Below are 7809 nucleotides of genomic sequence, written 5' to 3' on the forward strand. Positions count from 1 at the left end.
TAGAATTGTTTTTACAAAATTGAAATGATTCTCATTTTTGAAGGGTTAAATTTGTCTATAGAACCATCTAGGCCTGCAGTTTTATTTGTGAGAATATTAAGTCTTTTAAAATAATTATAGGATAATCTAAGATATCATTTCTTCTTGAGTCAGTTTTTGTAAGTTGAATTTTTCTAAAAATTCACAGATTTTCATCTAGTTTCAAACTTTATTGCTAAATTGCTCATAGAATTCTCTTCCATTTTATGAATCATATAACTATAGGTTTATAGCTGGTACACTCTGTGGTCCATATAGTATGGTGCATGTATGCACGTATCATTTTACACCCAATTCTTACTATTATTCATTAGTGCCTTATCTTTTTTAAAAAATAAAAACAATGATGTTTCCTGACCATCCACAGTACTAAACAGGCCTCTGTTCCCAGGAAGACTGAAGACTATTATTTGTTTCCAAATTCCAATGAAAAACTAGATTTCACAAGCATTTTTTAAAGCATTTTGATGCATTCTGTAGCAAGTACTAGGAATACAGAATTCATTAAATCTAGTTCAAATGCTGCTGCCCTCAGGAGCTCTCAGCCTGGTCTCCTGAGAGCACGGTGAAGAGGAAGCTCAGTACTTATCAGGCAGGCCAGCAGGTCTGAAGTGATTGGGGTTTTTGCCACTCCAGCCCCATTAGTTCGCAGCCTGGTCAGCCTTGGAATCCTCAGCTCCTGGCCTGTGAGTCTCTGAATATTCTCTCTGGCATCGCTGTAACTGAGGCAGACAGGAAAGAGATTAATCACCAGACAGGTGAGCAACAGTCTGCCCTCCCAACTCTCCCATTTCCAGGGGAAGGATCTGAGAGGAACCAGGAAGGACAAGGAAGGACAGGCTAAAATACTGACCCTGCCTGGGCACAGCCCTACTCAGCCCAGGCTGGTCTCCTTTATGCTGGATGAACAGCACCCAGAGAGGGAGGGTTGAGAATCACTTATTCCCACCAGCCATTGAGACCCCACAGCAAGCAGAGGAAAGTGGACAATAGCAGGAGGGGCCACAGCCTCTACAGGACCCTGCTCTGCAAGGAAGCTTTACCCTCATGACTATCCAAGGCAGTCAGGCTCTGATCACCCACCCCTGGCATCCCCAAGATTCTGCATTACCTGATCACTTTAGCAGCCCAGGCACCCCCAGGTCCCCTTTGGGCTGCATCATAGTTCCCTCGAGCATGGAAGTATTTGTCTGAATTTTTGTAATTGGCTTCCCTCATGTCAGAGTAGGCTCTCCACATGTCTTTAGCTCCTGGAAAGTAAAGTAAAGGATGAAGGTGATCATGTCTTGGCAAAATAGAAGGATAAAAAATTTCCTTCCACTGATTCCAAAGATTTCAGTCTTTGGCAGAGCCCTTGGAAATTATATTGGCTTGAAATGAATTTTCTTTTACTTTTCACTACCCTGGGTTAATATAATAAGAATCACACACATGTAAGTTTCATTCTGTTTGATTCCATTCTGAGCTTGTTGCTACTTTGTTTTTGACTGTGTGTGATGCATGTGAGGTAGATGCGGATGGTCTTAAGGGGTGTTTCTTTGCATCTCTACCTGGAAAGATCCAAGGAACCATCTGACTAAGGTGTGAGAACACAGGGATTCTGAAGGAGACTGCAGGCACACAAAGCTCCTAACGTAGTCAGTGGGAGAAATTGATTCCCGTTGGCAGAGGGGACAACTCAGTCCTGAGTATATACATCAGAGTGTCCAGGGTATATTTAGAACCAGGGCAACTGTCAGAATTCAATCAGCTGGTGATAAAGGTGAGTTCTCTAAGAGAACTTTACATAAACTAGGTCATCACATATAAAAAACTGGCGATTAACCCAATAGTTCAAAACCTCAGTGACCTCCCCCATAAAAAGGAGGAGTATGCCTACCTCAGAGTGGTTGTGCAAAAGAACTGAGAAACACATGTATGATGTCTAGAACATTGCAGGTGCTCAAGATATTATCACTTCACTTCTGTGGTCTTCAGGATGGTTTAGACAAAAGAATAAGGACTAAACTAAAATGAGATCACAAAGTTATAGACTGAAGAAATCTGATCAAGTTAGAGTTAAAAGACAAAGATTTTTTTTAAATAACTGATGAGGGGGCTGAGCCGGTGGCGCACTCGGTAGCGTGCTGCGCTAGCAGCGCGGCGACGCTCCCGCCGCCGCGGGTTCGGATCCTATATAAGGATGACCGGTGCACTCCCTGGCTGAGCGCCGGTCACGGAAAAAAATAAAAATAAAAAAAATAAATAAATAACTGATGAGGAAAAAGGGGGAATCTAAAATAGAATTATAATCATCGTTTATACAATTTTTTCATTTTATATATTTATTATTTTTACAGTTCAGATAGATCACTTTTATTGAGAGTTACAGCACTTTTTACTGTACTTATTCCATCTCAGGTAATGATTTAAATGGATCCTTGGAGTTCAGACTTACTTAATAAGTATTTCCACAATGCCTGGCACATTTTCTCTCTTGTGGAAAGCAAAACAAAAGGTAGTGGTTCTCAAGATTTACTATGCATAAAAATCAACTAGAGTGCTTTGTATTGGCCAGATTTCCAGACTCCAGACCCAGAGACTGTGATTTAGTGGAGAAGAGGGTGATGAGGACCCAGGGGTCTGCATTTCACAAAGCCCCCCATACACCAGGTGGTTCTCATGCAAGTGGTTCTAGAACAACCCTTTGTAAGACACTGACCTAAAGAATGAAAGATATTTTTAGCTGGGTGTGTGAGAATTTAGATAGGATTAACAGCAAACCCTTAAAACAATTATTCAGAGACCATCATAGAATAATAATAATACCTGAAATTTAAAATACTATATTATTCCGTAAAAAAAATTTTTTTTTTTTGCTACTTTATTAACTTTATTATGGCTAGTGGGGCATATTGCTTGTGCTATCGGTTTCTTGTCCACGTTTCAGTTCCAGTAGAGCCATCATCCAGGTAATTCATTGTGTCTTTTATTGTGGGGAGAGGAGCTAGGATCACCTTCCAAAGGCACCACATCCTGAATATTTGCAATTTCTCAAATAAAGAACAGGATATATGTTCACAAATCCCTCACTCTTGTTTTAGAAGCAGTAGAGTACCATGGTTCAGAGCAAGGTCTGAGGAGTGAAGCTCCATGGGTTAAATCCTGCTCTGCTTTGGGACTAGATATCTTTGTCTCTTTAGGGCTCAATTTCTCTAAGACATAATAATGTTGCCCACGTTGCAAGACTAAAGATGAAAGTAATTCATTTGCACATGCAAAGCTCTTAGAACAGTGCCTACCACATATTAAAAGCTTAGTTAACCTTGGTTGTTTTTACTGTGTGGATGGGGACTGGGCTGGCTCTGCTCAGCCTCCCTGAAGACACTCTCCACACATGGATGCATCTGCTTCATGGCTACTGGAGACCTAAAAGTGAGCTGTTCCTGGTTTCCTAATGGAGACAGTAGAGCCCCACTAGTTTTAAGGGAATATGAACCCCTCAATTCCAGGTCTTTCCCACAATAGTGCTGAAATGTTGCAGCCCATGCCCTATGTGGCCTTTGGCCTGGGGGTCCCCATAGAAGAGAATCAAAACTGACCAGAAAAGCATGGGGAACTACTACTATGAAAAACCAGCTCCTTCTCCATCCAAGCGGCTTCGCTAGCACCTCTGCCCAGTTATGATGCAGCCCATGCTCATATGAATCCTGGGTCAGCCTGATGCAGCTTCCTGCCCCCATCCTTTGCTCCTTATCTTGACCAGCTTCCTTGAGGAATGTTGACTATCCCTGGCTGCTGACGCCCAGGACCAGGAAGCAGAAAATGATGCCAATGGAAAGCTTCATCCTGCTGCGGAGACAGGGAAACAAACCAAGGATGACACATGTTTGTTTGGGGGTCTTGTTTTTTGTAAAGTTGACCTATCCTTGCACTCCAAGGAGTTGCCACTCAATTTTATGAGTGTGTATATGGATATATATACACACACACATATGCATACACACACATCTACATGTATAGATAGTGTGTATAGATCTGCGTGTATAAATAGATGATAGATAGATAGATAGATAGATGACAGGTATTCAGAGGATCTAGTTCTCCATCACTATTTCTTTCTTTGGAATCCCAGTGTCTGAGAGACTGCAATGGACCTTTAGTAAAATCACTTACCATTTAAATCAAATCCTATCAGCCCTAAAACTGAGCTGTACAGAAAATTTCCAAAGGAGTATTTGGGAGGTTGCAGACCAGTATACATCTCTGTAATATGAGATGAGTTAAATAATCAAAACATATTTGTAGAACGCCTGCTGTCCCCAACACTGACTTCCCACAGATGAAGCACACTACAAAATTCTTACCGTAAAAGGTATTCACACCTGGTGAATGCTAATGATCAGAATAGTAGATTCAGGAAGGATCCAGAGAGAGCCAAAATGCAGCACAGGAATGCTCCTAGGGAAAGAGAATCTCCAAACAGTAAAACTGTTGGAAAGTTCTAGCACCTCACCTTTGGCTGTTCCTGCTCAAGTCCCAGGTGAAGCTGAGCTCCTGTGCCACCTGCTGGGAGATGTGACTGGTGCTATATATATATTGGCACATCGCTAATGGAACCAATGGGAAGGGAGAGGTTTGAAGCAAAGCAACAGGATTTGGGAAACCCCGCATGGCCAGAAAACAGCATCCAGAACTCCAAGATTCTTCTTCACAGAAATCTGACTTTCCCAGATGGGGCAACCTGGAAGCTGTCAGGAGTGTAGCAAGTTAGGGTCTTCTGCCTGTCTACATTCCCACTCCTGGTGAGGAAAGTTACCCCCTGCCAAAAGTAATGTACTAACAATTTTTCTTCCTGAGATGTGATTTCCCCAGATTGTGCAATCTGGCAACTTACAGGAGTGTAGCAAGCTAAGGTTTTCTTCCTGTTTCTGGTCTCACTCCCGGTGGAGAGCGCATTTTTTCCTTCCACACAATAATGTACCAACAATTTACTATGAAGGGTTATCAATACTAGAAAAAGAGATTTGATTGTCTGAAGAATGTGAGAATACAGGGCAGATGGAACATCTGAGCTGGCTCCATTGCAAAGGACAGTTCAGAATGAAGCTGGAACCCTAGGGTGCAGAAGTAAAAAAGGAAAGAGAGACAGCCCAGGAAAATAAATCTTCTAGCACCATGTTGGTGGACTCAGTACTGGAAAAGGGAGTCCTCCAACTGAAGCGTATTCATGATCAGTTGGTATAGAAGATCAAATGGCAAGTTATATCTGGAGGATGTCATCATCCAGGAATGTTGAACTTTAGTGTAGAAATTTGCTACAACAACATGTAGAAAGTACACAATAAAGATGAGCAGGAAATGGCCCATTGGCTGCTAAATTATCAGAACAGTAGATTCAGGAAGAAAGCAGAGAGAGCTGGGAGGCAGCACAAGAGCACTGGGAGGGTGTGATGTTAAAGAACAGCTGTTTTAACCAGAAAAGCAAGACTGTGCTTACAATGTCAGTTTAGGAAGATTGTCTTGGGAAGAAATTTCATGCAGCTGTCATCAGGGGGCTGGAGTCCATGGTCCAGTCACCTACCCCATCCCTATCTCTGCATCCAACATGAAAATTTTAAAGACCACTGGATTTCCCTAGAGAAGAAAGGATGATGCAGGTGTAACATGGCAGAGATGATGAGGAAATCCAGAGGACATCAGAACTGGTTCTTGTTACTATGGGATCCTGGGGTAGAGCCCGAGGAAAACAGTAGGGCAAGTAAGGCCCTGCCCAGGCAGTCATAGCTCAGGATTCTCACCTGGAATATTTACTGGGAGAAGAGAAATGTGAGCAGTGCATTCGATACACTGGGGAAGTAACCTCGAAGACTGATGCAAGCGAATCATGGAGACTTGATAGCAGAGATGTTGGGAGATGGTATCTAATGGCCAGGAAGGAGGTGGGACTTGTGCTCAACTAGGAATCCAGGAGAGAACAAGAATGAAGGACTTCCAATTTTCTTACAAGACTGGAGGAATTATGAGTAGAATATTAGAAAGAGGCTCAAGATGGTGGAATAGACAGTCCCCAGCGTAACTCTCTCCCACAAATCAACCAATTTACAGCTATTAAAAAGCAGTGACAGCCATGCTGGGGCCACTAGAGCTCAGGGGAAGAGGAGGAGGGACCTACAGAGTTCATGAAGGCAGGAGAAGCCACACAGAGCAAGGGCTGGCAAAAACTGCTGCTGTGCCCTTCAGATGAATTTGCTTGGAGGCAGCAGGAGAGAAGAGGGCCTTGGTGGCCCCCAGGCCAGCAAAACCACTAACAGGCTTCCTGTGGACCCACATAGGAGTGAAGAGACTGAAAAAAGGAGCCACTCAAAGGCTAGTGAGTCATTGCAGGTGATCGGCACATGGCGCGTCCCATGGGAAGTGTTTGGAGTGCAGGTGGTGGAGACAGGCCACCAGGGGAGCACTGGGGCACAGCATGGACAGCTGATCTGCCCCCCCAGTCAACACAGGCCTACTCAGTGGAGTCTGGTCAGGAATACAGATCGGCAGGTGGACAGTTTGCTGAACAGATTCAGGCCCAGACCAGAGTTTCCACATAGTCCAGGTGTACTGGAGCTCATAAGACACAGAAGTACATACAAGGTCAACAATTTAACCCCGAATTGCACAAAAAGCCTTCCTCAGAAAACCAACAGCAAAGCAGCAATTTAGCTCAACTACAGGGCTCAAGTGCTGGTCCCCACAGGAAGTTTCCCCATTTCAGAAGTAAGCAAAGGACCACAAATTAGTTCCAGGGTTTAAGTGGTGGGAACAGCAAATCATCCAACACAGAACTGAAAGAAAAAGCAAAATACCAACAGTCCAGAGACAAAGTTTGATATTAACTAGTAAAGGTCTCACATCACTTAAAGAACACCTATAAAACCTAGAAGGACCAGAAGTCCCCTGGACTCCCAAGCCAGGGAGCAGGGTGGGCCGGGGGCTTCAGCCATGCCCCCCAACACCCACAACCAGCCCAGCAACAACCACCGAGCTGCTGCAGGAAGTGCCCTGGGCTCTCAATCCAGGGTGTTGGGGGGCTGAGAGCTTCAGCCACACCCCCTGACATCTACAACTAGCCCAGCAATGACCACCAAGCCACCACTGGAAGCCCCTGAGTCTCCCAAGCTGGAGCTGTGGGGGACCAAGGGCTTCAGCCACATTCCCCGACATCAGTATCCAGCCCAGCAATGACCAAGCCACTGCTGGAAGCCCCATTGTCTCCTCTGCAGGCATGAGGGGGGTGCCACGGGCCTCAACCACACCCCCCTGCCTTCTTCTCCCACCCTATTTCATTCCCCCTTCTCCTCTTCCCCTCCCCCACAACTGCTCTGCAACTACATCTTAGAATGTAAAAAAAAAAAAAATAATAATATTAATAAATAAATAAACCTATAAGTTAAAAAAAAAAGAAAAATAGGTGGTTCCCATGATGATGCAAATCTGGCAATGATTACACCATGTTTGGGAATCACTGTCTTAGACTAGACCTGCCAAATTTAGGAGTGATATGCCTCCTTCTGGGTCTGAGTGTTATTTTAATTCTTTCAGGCACAATGAGGTAAAAGTTATAATGCAGACAGTTGTCAGAGGATTTCCTTGTCCCATTGGTTCTCATCCCAGGAGATGCTAAGCAACATCTGGGTAGTCCTTATACAACTCCCATTTCTTGGGAAAAGTGGGATTCCCTGTGGTCCGAGTAGTCTCTGAGCTGGCTTGGCTCACTTGGTAATAGGAGTAGACAGGAGGTTGGAT

At 44.1% G+C, this 7809-nt stretch overlaps 1 pseudogene; it reads right to left on the minus strand.

Moving 5' to 3' along the window:
* Positions 1 to 617: 617 nt before the first annotated feature.
* Positions 618 to 3866, minus strand: LOC134375087 (serum amyloid A-3 protein-like; annotated as a pseudogene).
* Positions 3867 to 7809: the final 3943 nt, after the last annotated feature.

Source organism: Cynocephalus volans, chromosome 4 (genome assembly GCF_027409185.1).
Source record: "Cynocephalus volans isolate mCynVol1 chromosome 4, mCynVol1.pri, whole genome shotgun sequence".
Taxonomy (NCBI): Eukaryota; Metazoa; Chordata; class Mammalia; order Dermoptera; family Cynocephalidae; genus Cynocephalus; species Cynocephalus volans.